Source organism: Mirounga leonina, unplaced genomic scaffold (assembly GCF_011800145.1).
Source record: "Mirounga leonina isolate KUSES-001 unplaced genomic scaffold, KU_Mleo_1.0 Mir_224, whole genome shotgun sequence".
Lineage (NCBI taxonomy): Eukaryota > Metazoa > Chordata > Mammalia > Carnivora > Phocidae > Mirounga > Mirounga leonina.
Window position 1 is genome coordinate 7443487 of NW_023270615.1, and position 14177 is coordinate 7457663.

The window sequence follows — 14177 nt, forward strand, 5'->3', positions numbered from 1 at the left end:
TCGGCCGGGGGTGACGGGGGCTCCTGGTCAGGTTCGGCCGGGGGTGATGGGGGCTCATTGTCAGGCTCGGCCACGAGGTGCGGGGGCGCCGGCTCAGGTTCACACTGGCCGGGTAGGAGTTTGGGGCCGCAGCCGGGGCCGCGGTTCCCGGCGCCGCAGCGGGAGGCACTGAGCGCAGGGGTCCGGAGCTCCCGCGGAGCCGGGCGGCGGGAGGAGCCCAGCGCGGCCCCCGCCTCCTCCGGCCGCAGGCTCCTCCTCTGCCCCCGCCTCCTCCGTCTCGTCCGCCCGCCCGCCCGCCCAATCGGCAGCCCTCCGCCCAGCAGAGCGGGGCCGCTTGTCCGGCCCGCGGAGGCTGAGCGCGACCCTCGCGAGCCGCGGCGCCCGCCGACCAGGGGCAAGCGCGACTCCCGGGACCCCGCTGTGCCCCGCGCTGCCGCCGCCGCCTCCCTTCGTGGCGGGGACGCTGGGGCGCGCGCCGCCGGGGCCGAGGCTCCCTTCCTCCCGGAGGGGAAGGAGCGGAGGAAGCCGAGCGGCTGCTCCCGGAGCGAGCGAGCCGAGGCCCCTGCCCCCGAGGCTCGGGCTGGAGGAGGCGGAGGCGGAGGCGGAGGGAAGTGCGCGTCATTCCCGGGAGGAGAGCGTTTCACCTCCAGGCAGAGAGAGGCTGCGGCTGCCAGTTGCATAAAAGCAGCGGCGGCGGCGGCGGCGGGCGCGGGGCTCCCGGGGCTCTCTGGCCATGGAGAGAGGATCCGGACACGGGGACGCTAGGAGCTCGGCTCCGTCTCTTTGGACCGCGGTGTAGGCACCTGGAGTAGCCGACGCTCAGTGGGGGAGGGGAAGGTAAGCCGCGGAGGGCTCCCCCCCCCGCCCCGCCTCCCCAGCTGCGCGCAGGGCCACCGCGAGGTCGCCGCCCGCGGCCCCGCGCACCGTCCCGGCTCCCGGCTCCCGGCTCCCGGCGGCCTGGCGTTTAGGCATTTCTGCGGAAATGGCAAACATTCTCCCGCCCTCCCCCCGCGCGCCGCGATTCCCGGTCTCTCCTCTCGATCCGGAGGAACCGGACTCCCCCGGAGTAAATCCTCTCCGCTCTTTAAGAAAGGGTCTGGGGCAGCGCGTCTTGATTTCTTTCTCTCCGTCTCTCTTTTCATTACGTTTACGGAGAAGGAAACAATGGACCTTTGAAAGTCGGTGTGAACAGCCTCAAACTTTCCGGAGAGGGTTGGGGTGGGGGGGATAAACCCCACAGGAAGCCGACCACGGTGAAAGGTTGGTGGAATGTGCATTGCAGAGTCTCGGCTTCCGTGCGCGCACGGGACGCGTTTGGGGGTGACCTTTGTCTCTTTACTATTCCCCTGGGTTGGTGAACCGACCCCTCACCCCTTACCCCGCTTTGTGTTAGTAAAAGTAAGGGGGGACTTAAAAATCGCTCGCAGCTTTCTTTACACCTGGGGGTAGCCTTAGCACTGGACCCCGCTCCCAGCTTTACTCTGCAGAGTTGGGAGGTCTTGGCAAGGGAGGGGGTCCTGCTCTGTGAGGACTTCAGTAGTTAATGCTAGTTGCTGTATCCTTTGCAATAAAACCAGGGTCCCGATGTCCCTGGATGCTCTCTGCTGAGGATTGTCACCAGACCTCGCTGTGGAGCAGAAACCACTCACTCAAATTCTCTGCCTAAGGTTAGGAAAACAGACTTTGATATACTTCCCCTTTCATCAACAGTCGGGGTGACGGATGGAGTGCTTAATAATTTTAAGAACTTTCATTCCACTCGGGAGCCGCTCACTGGCTTGTGGCCACTCTCCTGGTCTCAGAGTGACAATGTGATGCGCTGTTGCATAATTGCACGTGTTGAGGGTGTGCAGATGTTGTTTTCGGGAGCCCTTCCCCGGACGGAATGTGAATTTAGAGGCGGTGGGCTGGTGGGAGATTTCACCTGAGCGGAGGGAGGCCTCCGCCATGGGGGCGGCCAGACGTAGACATACGTCTTGGCAGGGGCTCTGTGTTAGAAATGCATTTCAGGTATTTAGCCTTAGGGTTCTTTGGTGGGCAAAAAGGAGGTATTAATCTTGAAGGAAACTTGCTATTTTCAGAATTGGTCTGGGCATCATGCTCTGGTTTGTGCACCTTGGATTAGCTATTCAAAGGGCTCTTCAGGGCTTGCATTTTTGGGCAAAGCAGAAGAAAGTGCGGTAGGCACTGGTGCTTAGTAGACACTAGGTAGTACCTTCTGGTGTTGTGTCCTTTACCTTAAAGTTACTCCCCTGACTTTCTGCGGACCTGCACTCCAGGGTCAGTGTGTGGGGTGGAACTAGAAGTCTGCCTCTGGGTTTCAGTTCATTCCACCTGATGCTGCTTTAGCTGATGAATTCAGTTCATTCCACCTGATGCTGCTTTAGCTGATGAAAGCTTTAGCTGCTTTAGCTGATGAATGAACCATTAAGCTCAGAAAATTAAGGTTAGAAGGGAATTTTGAGTCCTCACCTACCTGTTCTGCTTTAACAGCCTGTGAACGAAGCCGAGGCATGTGTGGACAGGGAGGTCGGATCAGTACATTCTTCTCCTGTGCTTGTTTAGGTTTTCTTGGTCACTGTGAATTGTTTGAGTCCAGGCTCCTTTGTTGATCTAACCTGTAACCTGCAGATTTTCCGAAGTCTCAGATTTCACAACAGGAAACCAGAATGGGACCACACCTCCTTCGTGTTCTAATGAACCTAATTTAGCCTGTTCCCAAGCTACTTGGGAATGGCGGGAAGACAGACTAGAAAGTAAAGTAGCGTTGGGCCATTTCTGAAGTCGAAAGGCTACCACTAACTTACCAGCTCTGCACCTCTGGGCCCTGAATTTGAGAATGATAGGACGAGCCACGGTGCAGAAAGAGAACATTGGAATGCTTATTATTAAGTACAGTTTTAGACTCCCATGGCATATGGGATGTAAGGGTGTACTTTGTAAAGTGCTATAAAATAGGATCTTGCATCATCCACCCACCCACCAACCATGCGTTCAGCTAACAATTATTATTCACCTACTGTGTGTCAGGCACTTGGGAAGCACTCTGAACGCTCACTGTGTGCTTGTCGGTAGGGAGAGGGAGTTGGATGGAGTGGTTCGGGCTTGGAAGTCACAGGGAGCCAAGATCATCTGTGTGGTGGCTTCTGTCTGTAAGGGAAGAGGAGCTGGTCTCTGCTGTCGAAAGGAATGAGTCTAGGCTGGGGGGAAAGGAAATGAACAATTAGAGAAAGCCCAGGAAGTGTGTATGAGTGTTTGGAGCATTATGCATAGAATGCTTTAAGAATCCAGAAGGGGACCAGAGTGGGAATGGGGGGGGGGGACAGTAATGAGGAAGCAATTTAGTGAAAAATAAAGTTTTCAAAATCAGACAAAAATAACAGGGGCTGGACAGTGGTGTCAGTGGTATCATTTTGAAACGTAAAGATTGGAGTACTCGAAGTCAGAACTGAGTTTAAAACGAGGCTCTGACATTTGTTAACCGTTTGCTGCTGGCCAAATGCCCTACTTCTTGACGTTTGTTCATCTGTAAAATTAGTTTGAGAATACTTTATTGAATTCTTTGAGGATTAACTTTTATTTAATTCGCTGTGCATATAATAAAGTGCCCTTTCCAGAGTGTTCTGAATCGCAGCTTGAGTGCAGTTTTTCAGATGGTTGTGTTGGTTATTGTCATAGAGCATTCCTCAACGTGTCCAGGCATCTTCCCATCCCAGCCACAGGAAACCCTTTCATTGCATTTGGGTTGTGAGCACTAATTAGAAGGATGGGCTGGCTCGTACAGTACCTCAATTGAGAGGGGCTTGTCTCGGTCTGTATAGTAACTGCCACGTTCTTCCCTCCCTCCCCGCCCCTCCCCAATCTCCCAAGTCAAGCTAGCCCTTCTGCTTTTCTCTCTCCCAACAAGATGAATAGGGAAAAGGGAAAAGGAAGGAGAAGCCATGCATCTGCATTTTTGAGACCCTGACAGTGACCCTGACTAGTTTACTTCGTTTGTAAAGAGCTGGAATTTTCAACGATGCTATTAAAGAAAAACCTGTTCCCCCAGTAAGAACAGTTGCTGTCTGGGTGAAACGTGAATCTGGAAGCACTATTTGTTTTAACCTACTTGCCTTATTCTCCACTTGAAGTGGACTCAAGCTCATCTGACATTTTAATAAGTTGCTTTTGATAGAAATCCATACTCACATATTTAAAACTATCATGTTCAATGTGATTTGGGGGGGAGGGGGGCAGTACGAATGTAAATCACTTTTCAGGACATGGTGAATCTTAGCATGTAGTTTGAAAGGGCTTTAAAAATAATATTAAAATGAGGAAGTTGAGACCCAGAGAGCCTAACTAATTAGGTAAGGTCATATAGTAAATTAATGGCTGAGCAGGGACAAGAACCCCTTTGTCCTTATTTCCAGTCAGCATTTTTCCCCCCCTCTAATATACTCTTAATTTGTTCCTGTTTGGTTTTGTTAGCAATTTAGTTACTTTAATGTTTTAATGGGGAAGTAATTTGCATTTGGGCTTAGAAACTCATTGCACCCAAGTTTAAAGCAGACACTCTACCTTTTCTGTTTGGGAGGATTTACCCATGATACGATGTACGCAGTGGGGTGATGTTACTTGTAAGAAATTTCTGGCAAATAGGGAACTAAGTGTAAAAATAATGTTAGCTTTACTTGCATTTTTCACAAATAGTACACAAATGTAAAATATTGTAAAAGTGCACGTTTTTTAAAAAGCAAGTTCCTGGAAACATTATTCCGATTTGTGTTGTGAATCATAGGATAAAAGTGTGTTAGAAATATGTTGGCATGGTCTTTTGTTTTCCCTGTACTTGCTTTGGGAAGCCATTAATGTTGGTTGTCAGGAACTATGTTCAGCAAATATTTTATTGCATTCCTAAGATGTGCAAGGCTCTGTGCTGGTTGCTGTGAGCAGTACCAAGATGAATGAAGCATAGGGTCTTTATTAAAATGCCTCTTTAAAAAAAATGGCACAGACTGGGACGCTGTGTATGACTTAAAGCACAGAATTGCTATCTCCCATCAAATCAGTCCTTTGATCGATTAGGCAAATCTGCCTTGAAATTATTATTATTAGTCTAACCTTGTAGCCAGATTTGTAACATGACATTTATTTCCATTACATGGGCACAAGTGATCAGCCTTTGATATTTATTTTTTCAGGACTCTATCTTAGTTTGGACAATAAGTAAAAAATTGACAGCATTTGGAGACTTTATATTATGAAAAGTTTGCCTCAGAGAGCTTGTAGCAGTCTTAGCTTTAATATAGTTTTTAAAATGGTTTACTGCATAGAAGTATGATTGGAACATTGTTGCCTGAAAGGATTGCAATTTAAGACGATCCATGTTGAGCCACTGAGAAAAGAATTCTCCTCATTGACTCTGAGTTTGATATAAGTATCTTAAAACATAGGAGTATCCACCACAAGCCAAATGTCTTGGTCATATCTAATTATGAAGTCTCTCCGAAGAGTGAAATTGTTACCGATTTGGGGGCTTCTGCCTAATTACTGGCTCGTACTTGGATACTGCCCATTTCCTGTTCTTATTGATGGTGACTCGCTTCCCTGAAGAATGAATGATTTTTTTTGCATACAGTGAGATTGGAAAATTAATTATTAACATTTTAGACAGTGGAAAGATTAAGTTGAGCACAAGGACAAATGCCTGATTCCTGTTTCAGAAGGAATGAGAAAAATGAGTCATTTTGGTTTTTACTACTGCCAGTGGTACCCTTAAAATCCACTTCGTATGAGGATTTATAAAATTCTCTTTCCTTAATGCCAAAGATGTGGCTTTAATTGTGCAGTGGGTACTTGATGACAGCCATTCCCCAGCCACCCTAGGACATGCTCCGATAGAAGCGAAGTGCTAGTAATATTGAGAAGCTAGCAGTTTGGTAGCAAGTGGGCTGTGTATGGGGATAGAGCTGAAAAGGCCAAATGGAAGATGAATCGGCTTTTCAGCACAGTTAATGACGTCTTTTGATGAATGTTAATAGCTGCTTTCCCAAGTGCTTGTGCTGATTTAGACACTGCCTGTCCTGTCCTCTCCATATGGTCACGCTTCACAATGTATGGTCAGCTCATGGATAACTGTCTGTCGGTGTGTCTCTCCCCCCGCCCCGCCCCAGCTGCTGAGTTACCATGTGGTCTGAGCTTGGCTTTAACCTTCAAGTACCTTCAAGTATTTCTTCTTGCTCCCTGTTTGTGCTTAAGGCCCTTGAGCCCATCATGCAGCCCCTGTTTGCCGGTCTCATTGCTGCTGGCCAGAACCTGTCTCTGCTCGGCTATGCAAAGTCTAAGCACCCTCTAGTGCGGAGTAATTGCTCATTCGTTGGTCTTCCCTGCTGACTCTCTGGCACCATTGAGTTTTGATGAACTTTGAGACTGGAGGAGGTATAATATGGTCTCGTCTGTAGGCCTAGGTTTCAGACGCCGCAGGAGATCAGGCACTGTTTTTGTTTTGGCCAGGGACTCATCTGCAGCCTTCCACAAAATACAAGAGACTTCTGTTGTTTCCTCCCATATTGGTCATCGTTGGACAGTACGTTGTCATGGTAGTGGCTGGGTTCTGTGGTAGATTTTAGTTTATACATGCAAAGGAAGCTATTCATAGTGGTCTGGTGGCATGCAGTTGGGTAAGTCAGTTTGCCAGGGCTTTTAAAAATTATTCCATTTGTAGAGATCTAATAAACTCAGGCGATCACCTCTTCAGACCCACCAGCCCAGTTAGTGTCTTTGCCCTGACATGCATTGTACTTACTTGTTTCCTTGGGTCCTCTCCTGACCCCCCCAACACTGAGCTCTGAGCTCCTGGAAGGTAGAGATTTGTTTGTACACCACTGGGTCCCCATCATCTAGCAGAGTCCTTGTCTCATAAGAGATGTTCAAGCCTAAATGTGTTCCCTGTCGGGCAAGCCTTTACTCCCAGGGGTGAATATTGTATTAAAAATAGGCTATGTGTTGGGGCGCCTGGGTGGCTCAGTTGGTTAAGTGACTGCCTTCGGCTCAGGTCATGATCCTGGAGTCCCTGGATCGAGTCCCGCATCGGGCTCCCTGCTCAGCAGGGAGTCTGCTTCTCCCTCTTCTCTCCCCCCTCTCACGTGCTCCTCTCTCTCTTTCTCTCTCTCAAATAAATAAATACAATCTTTAAAAAAAAAAAAAGGCTATGTGTTGTAGGTAAAAGAAATAGTACATTTGGATTCCTGTCCCGACCCTGCCATTGATAGAGATTTTGCTTTGATACTGGATTGAGTGGCCCCAGATCACTTCAATCTGGGCATCTCATTCTTCATCTGGAATATTTCCTAGTTTGAAAGGCATGTCCAAACGTCCTCGTTACCCGTTTTCTACTGTTCTTGCATTTTGATGTCTGTATCTCAAGAGATTGTGGACTTTTGGTCCATCTCTGCTTCTTTATCAAACAAATCTCTGTTGCCTCTTCTTTTTTCCTACTTTCAACACTTTAACCAACATAACTTTCTTGGCTCTTTCTTCTTGAGAAATATTTTCAGGCTTTGTCCCTGGCGCTCGGCAGAGAATGCAGCCCACAGGCGGCTCTGCCCTTTGCCGTAACCTTAATTAAATCAGCCTCCCTCAGGTCAGACGTTGGCTTTGGTTCTTTCTTTCGAAGGCCAGCTGCCATCCGCCATTGTGTACCTCTCTGACAGCCATCCGTCACCGTCAGCAGGCTGGGGGCCTGTGCCCTCCCAGCCTGTGGGGAACGAGGGCGAAGGGGGATGGTCTAAGGAGCATTGGGAAGGAGGGGAGAAAAGAGGGCAGCTTTTCACTAGAAAGCATGCAGGAGAAAAAGGAAGCTGAGGAATAATAATTGGGAGAAGGAAATAGGAGTGAAGAGCAGAGGACTGGTAGGTAAAAGGACCCACCCTCTCTCTCCTTTCTCCAGTTTTCCAAGTTGAAGCTTGTTCTGCCTTCAGTTTTGTTTATCCTTTAGTTCTTTCCTTCTACCCAGGGGCCTACCTACTTTGCTTTCTTAAAATTTATTTTTGACCTGGTAAGGAGTGTTAGATACTCTTCCTTGTCAGCCTTTCTCCCCTGTTGGTCTGTGGATCTGTTGCCTTTTTCCTTTTGCTTCTCTTTTGTTGCCCATGGTAATGTTCTTCAGCCTTTTCGCTCTGTCAGCCATCTTGGCGGTGGGGTCAAGCACTGCTTTTCATGGAGACGCGTAACAGATTTGAAAAAGACAGGATTAATGAGTATGTTTGGTGTCAGGAAAATCAGACATCTGCCTCCTGTACCCTGCATAAAGGAGAGGACTCTAAGAACGAACTAAAAATATTTCTTAAAGGTCGCCTATATAACTTTTAAGATGGGAAAGTGTTCACTTGGCTTACTTTGGGCATTAGATATTATAAATACGGACTCTTTGTTCAGAGGGATCCATATTTAACAGGAGATTCCAACATAATTTTCGAGGATAGATCCGCTTTAGTGAAATTGAAGCTGATGTGCTCATCTGAATTCCTTCAGTGCAGACCCATAAACTCAGCGTTTGTTGCTTCGTTGTTTTCAACATAATCCAACTCTTAGTATTTTTAGTTAATTTTTGTTTTCCAGGGATTTATTATTTCCCGACTATGGTTTTCTGGCAAAGAGCTTAACAGTAGAGCTTAACAAAAAGTGAATTGCTAAGCAGGAAAAAACAAATGTCTTCTGGCTTTCAATAATACTTTTTCTGACTCAAATGCTTAGTGACAAAAAATAATTTCTAGTCAATTTAGCCTTTTTAGGAGATTATAGGTTTGAAAAATTCCTTGTCATTTCTCTGTATTATATTTTAATGGAGTTAGTATGTATTGGGAGAGTGGTTTCCTTTTGAGGGAGGAGGTAATGTGAACAATGATCCATGGTGCTAGACTTCAGGTCTGGGTGTATTGGTGTTTATATATAATAGTAGCTCAACTGTGGGGAGTATCATTCATCATACGTGTCTAAATTGACCAAGTGGAAAAAGAAGGTAGGGAATAAAAACGAACATTTCTCAGCCCCGTATCCTTCCCCTGCATAGGGAGAGGTTTTTAATGGAGGGTTGGAGTTTCCCCTCTGTCTCTGCAACATTGGCCCCGGGCACAATCAGCTTAGTAAAAGTGACCCAGAATGAATGTAAATAAACTAACCATGACAAATGTCTTATTTCTTGGGACCATGTCAGGCAATTGCAAGTGATAGTGACTCCTCTTGGTTTGGAGAGTTGAAAGAAAAGACAAAAGGCCTACCCGTACAAGGTAATGATGGAGAGTATGTCTTGTCTGAGAGCACTGTTCTGTTTGGAGGTCTCAGGGGATTGGATACTTTGGGTGTATACTTGCACAAACCAAGCTGTTCTCTGAATGAAACTGAACTTAATTTTCCTCCACCATCTGTCTGTTTTCTCCCAAAGAGCTGTAAGTACAGACCTAGCATTTCTATTGAATTCTGTTGCAGGGATTGTTGTTTAAAAATATATGTTATCCTGCATGCTCTGGGAATAGGATATGCAATAAAATATATTCCTCTAAACTATGTGTAGAAGGATGTTCCCCCAGAAACTTTTCAGCCATTGTTTTTGAAAAATCTGTATAATATGTATTTAAATACATAATCTTCATGAAAATACTGATCACACTTAAGTATTTATTTGATGTTTTGAGAAACTAAAGGGCCTAAAAGTCAGTTTTGGTAAGCTTCTTTCTTTTTTTCTTTTTTTTAAAGATTTTGTTTATTTATTTGACAGAGAGAGACACAGCGAGAGAGGGAACACAAGCAGGGGGAGTGGGAGAGGGAGAAGCAGGCTTCCTGTGGAGCAGGGAGCCTGATGCGGGGCTCGATCCCAGGACCCTGAGATCATGACCTGAGCCGAAGGCAGACGCTTAACGACTGAACCACCCTGGCACCCCTGCTAAGCTTATTTCTTACACAACAGCTTTATATGATTAAAGTGTTGAGCTCACTGTTTATCAACTATAGACATACTCTGAATCTACAGCAAAACTAAAGAAACACCCTGCTGCCGTCCCCCAACACCCTAAACCTGATTCCTTTTTTTTTTTTTTAAGATTTTATTTATTTATTTGAGAGAGAGAGAATGAGAGACAGAGAGCACAAGAGGGAAGAGGGTCAGAGGGAGAAGCAGACCCCCCGCCGAGCAGGGAGCCCGATGCGGGACTCGATCCCGGGACTCCAGGATCATGACCTGAGCCGAAGGCAGTCGCTTAACCAACTGAGCCACCCAGGCGCCCCTAAACCTGATTCCTTGATGTTATCTTCCTCCTAAAAACGGGAGATTGGAAGTTGGAACCATTAATTGGAAGTTCAAGACCATTAAGAGCTGGTTAAAATTTTAATTAGGTCATAATTACTAATAATTACAAACATTTATCATTTGTTTTCAGGATAATTCACGAACACCTCTTGTTCCTGGCATGTGTTACATTTTGTTGTGACCGAGAGCATACCAGTGGGTGTGTGGTAAAGACCTACCAGGATCTTAATAAAAGGAAGTTTCCTCAGCCAGACTTTGGCCAGTTGTTCCCTAAACTCGACTGTAACTTGCAGAATTGATCTTTAGACTGGATACTGTTTCAAAAATTATGCGCTTCATCAAAGAAGAGTAAACTTGAGATCATGCCAGCTTCTTGATTGTCCCTGTAAGCCTGGATTTTCCAGTCAAAAATCAGTTCTCATGACAAGTGTAGGTAGGATTTCAAAGACTTAAAATGGGTCAAAAGTAGTGCATTTTCATTAGGTGTTGGATATGATGGGGTTGATACCCATGGCATGGCAGTGGGCTGTGAGAACCCCTCTCCACTGGGTTGGAGAGGCTGGGGGATTTGGGAGACTGAATATACAGCTTCGAGGGCAAGCGTCCTCAACCACCCTGTGAATGATAAGCACGTATAGTAGGCCGTTTGTCTTCTATGTTAGCATCTCAGCAGTAGAAAGAACTTGAAAACTCAGTCCTTTTAAAGAGCACTTATTGAGTTTGAATTACTGCTATGTCTGTATTGAGAAGACTTTCCCTTTGATCACAGCATTGTTTTCAAAGTAAGCTCTGTGCCCAAAGTGGGGCTCGAACTCACGACCCACTGATCAAGAGTCGCTCTACCGACTGAGCCAGCCAGGTGCCCCAGATCGCAGCCCTTACTGGCTGTCAGCATGACAATACGAAGTGGAATGGAACACTTTCCTTTTTCCTGTGTGCCTACTGCATTTCGTACTGTTTTGCTACAAGTATTAAAAAATCTTGTGAAAGGCTGAGCTTGTCTAGTTTGCCACTCTTTATCTTTAGAATGCCTGTTTGCAGTTGGTAATAATACCTTTAGTCACCTGCTAGATTGCACACTAGGATTGCGTTTTGTAAAAATTAATGCTTTGGCTTTTCTGCTTCAAGTAGTAAATGTTCTCAGTTTTTCCCAAATCAGGGCAACAGATCCAGATGGATGAGACAAATTTCCCAGAGCCTCAAGGATGTCAAGGAAAGATTGAGTGGGAAATTCCAATCTGTGTGTGTGGTTTATAGAGCTAGAGTGATCTAAGTTCAACAAGCACCTAGTGAGGACCTACGATGTGGAAGGTCCTGTGAGAATCCTAAGATAAGTAAGACTAGTCCCTGTTCTCAAGAAGCTTATAGTCAACTGCAGGGGATGGATGGACAAGTCCACATGTTAACTGAAACATAAGGCAGAAAGCAAGATGATCCAACTAGAGTTTTATTTAAAATTTTTTTTTTTTAGTAATCTCTACACTCAACGTGGGGCTTGAACTCCAGGTCAAGAGTTACAGGCTCTACCAACTGAGCCATCAGACCAAGAGTTTTAGACAGAGTGCAGGGAAGAACAGCCAGGGAACTTCTTGTAGAATCCTGAGATGACAGGGCTTCGTGGATGGGATAGCACGGTGTTTGACGACTTTAAAAGAGAATATATCACTTTTCTTAAAATCATGCTCTTTTTTTTTTTTTTAAAGATTTTATTTATTTATTTGAGAGAGAGAATGAGATACAGAGAGCATGAGAGGGAGGAGGGTCAGAGGGAGAAGCAGACTCCCCGCCGAGCAGGGAGCCCGATGCGGGACTCGATCCCGGGACTCCAGGATCCTGACCTGAGCCGAAGGCAGTCGCTCAACCAACTGAGCCACCCAGGCACCCATGCTCTTTTTTTTTTTTTTTTTATAGGCGCAAGAAACTCTCACCAACGTGATCTCCTTTAATGTTACTGAAATTCCAAAATAAATTATTTTCTGTGATTACTTCTTGTAATTGAGTGCTCTTGCCAAATGCAGACTCCTCCCACCTTGAGTTACTGTTTGAGGTTGTACACTCTTTTTTATCCAACAGAAGAATTTTATTTAAAATAATAGCAAATTTTTGGGGCGCCTGGGTGGCTCCGTCGTTAAGTGTCTGCCTTCGGCTCAGGTCATGATCCCAGGGTCTTGGGATCGAGCCCCGCCTCGGGCTCCCTGCTCGGCGGGAAGCCTGCTTCTCCCTCTCCCACTCCCCCTGCTTGTGTTCCCTTTCTCTCTGACAAATAAATAAATAAAATCCTTAAAAAAATAAATAAAATAATAGCAAGTTTTAAAGATTTTTTTGTGAGTTTTTTTTTTGACAAAAGTAGTAGATTTTGAATGCTTCCCCTTTTTCAGCATTTGCATGATATAGTTTCATGTTCTTAGTAATTTCTTGTATTACCTACTTTAAATCTTTGCCTAAATTCCCTGTGAAGATCTTTAATGGCATGATATTTATTTCTATGATAGCATGAAATATGACAGATGATATTTACTTATTTACTTAATGATTTTACTTCTTAGTTAATTATTACTAAGCCTTTCGGGCTACCACTTTTTACCATCCAGTAAATACATATGAGGGAATACTTTTTTTTTTTTTAAAGATTTTATTTATTCATTTGACAGAGAGCATGAGATAGAGAGAGCATGAGAGGGAGGAGGGTCAGAGGGAGAAGCAGACTCCCCGCCGAGCAGGGAGCCCGATGCGGGACTCGATCCAGGGACTCCAGGATCATGACCTGAGCCGAAGGCAGTCGCTTAACCAACTGAGCCACCCAGGCGCCCCGAGGGAATACTTTCAAATGCCAAAAGTTATGCTTCAAAACCCTCATGGGGTGCATTTCCAAACTCGAATGACTTGGTTTTGCCCCGTTTTGGATTATCTGTCAGTGTTTAGGGATTTAGCTCACGCTGTACTAGTTCTTCTAATACATCATAAAATACGAACGTGTTCCTTCCATAGAGTACTGTGTTCTTTACACGAGGGAGACAGCCCTCTTAAAAATGGCATGTAATATGAGCAAATTTATTAGTGTATTGAGTAAAAACATTGCTCTGTCATAAAAAGTTTAAAATGACCGCTCAGACTCACCTTGAAGTCTTGAGAGCTGGAGGGAACTCTTCATGTTTTCTTCTGTTAAGGTGCCTCTTTGTTCTCAGAACCCTAAACTCACACTAATCCAAGCTGTAAATGTGTTTTCTTAATAGCATTTTCTTTTCTCTAGCTTCATTTATTGTAAGAATACAGTATATGATACATATAACATACGAAATGTGTGGTAATCCACTGTTTTATGTCATCCATAAGGCTTCCGGTCAACAGTAAGCTATTAGTAGTTAAATTTTTGGAGAGTCAAAAGTTATTCATGGATTTTTGACTGCTTGGTGGGGGAGATGGGGATCAGTGCCCCTAACCGCCCCTTAGTTCAAGGGTCAACTGTATTTCCTTGGTCAATTCCACTCTGCCTTCAAGCAAGTCATTAAAATTGAACTTAGGAATTGTATTTCTTAGGGATAGAAATCTGCAAATCTTTTGTCTATCCTCCATGGTGCTTACCACAATTCTCTAGTGACTGCAGGAGAGCTCACAATTGCTTATTGAATGAGTGAAATGTCAATTCTTCCCACAAAGAATTGAAATCTGTAACTAGCAATCATATTTTTAAGTAATTGATTCATAATCCTACTCCTAAAGTAAACTCATAAATGTAAAGTGAAATTCTAAAGCAGTGTATTTGTATCTTGTATCTTTAAAAAATGATGATAAATTGAAAGAGAAGTCTGCATAAAATGATTTTTTTAGTTGTAATGTTTTAAATGTTTATTTATTTGTTTATTTAAGTAATCTCTACACCCAACATGGAGCT

The 14177-nt window shown here is 45.1% G+C and overlaps 1 protein-coding gene across 3 annotated transcripts in view; it reads left to right on the top strand.

Moving 5' to 3' along the window:
* Positions 1-362: 362 nt before the first annotated feature.
* CEMIP2 (cell migration inducing hyaluronidase 2) overlaps positions 363-14177 on the top strand; it is an 81723-nt gene continuing 67908 nt past the window's right edge. The window contains exon 1 of one of the 3 annotated variants that reach the window (XM_035029063.1): positions 363-837. The gene's annotated coding sequence lies outside the window, so the exon portion shown is untranslated. Of the gene's footprint in view, positions 838-1020; positions 1668-14177 lie in introns of those variants that run through there. The other 2 variants (XM_035029066.1, XM_035029065.1) reach the window with 2 other exon arrangements.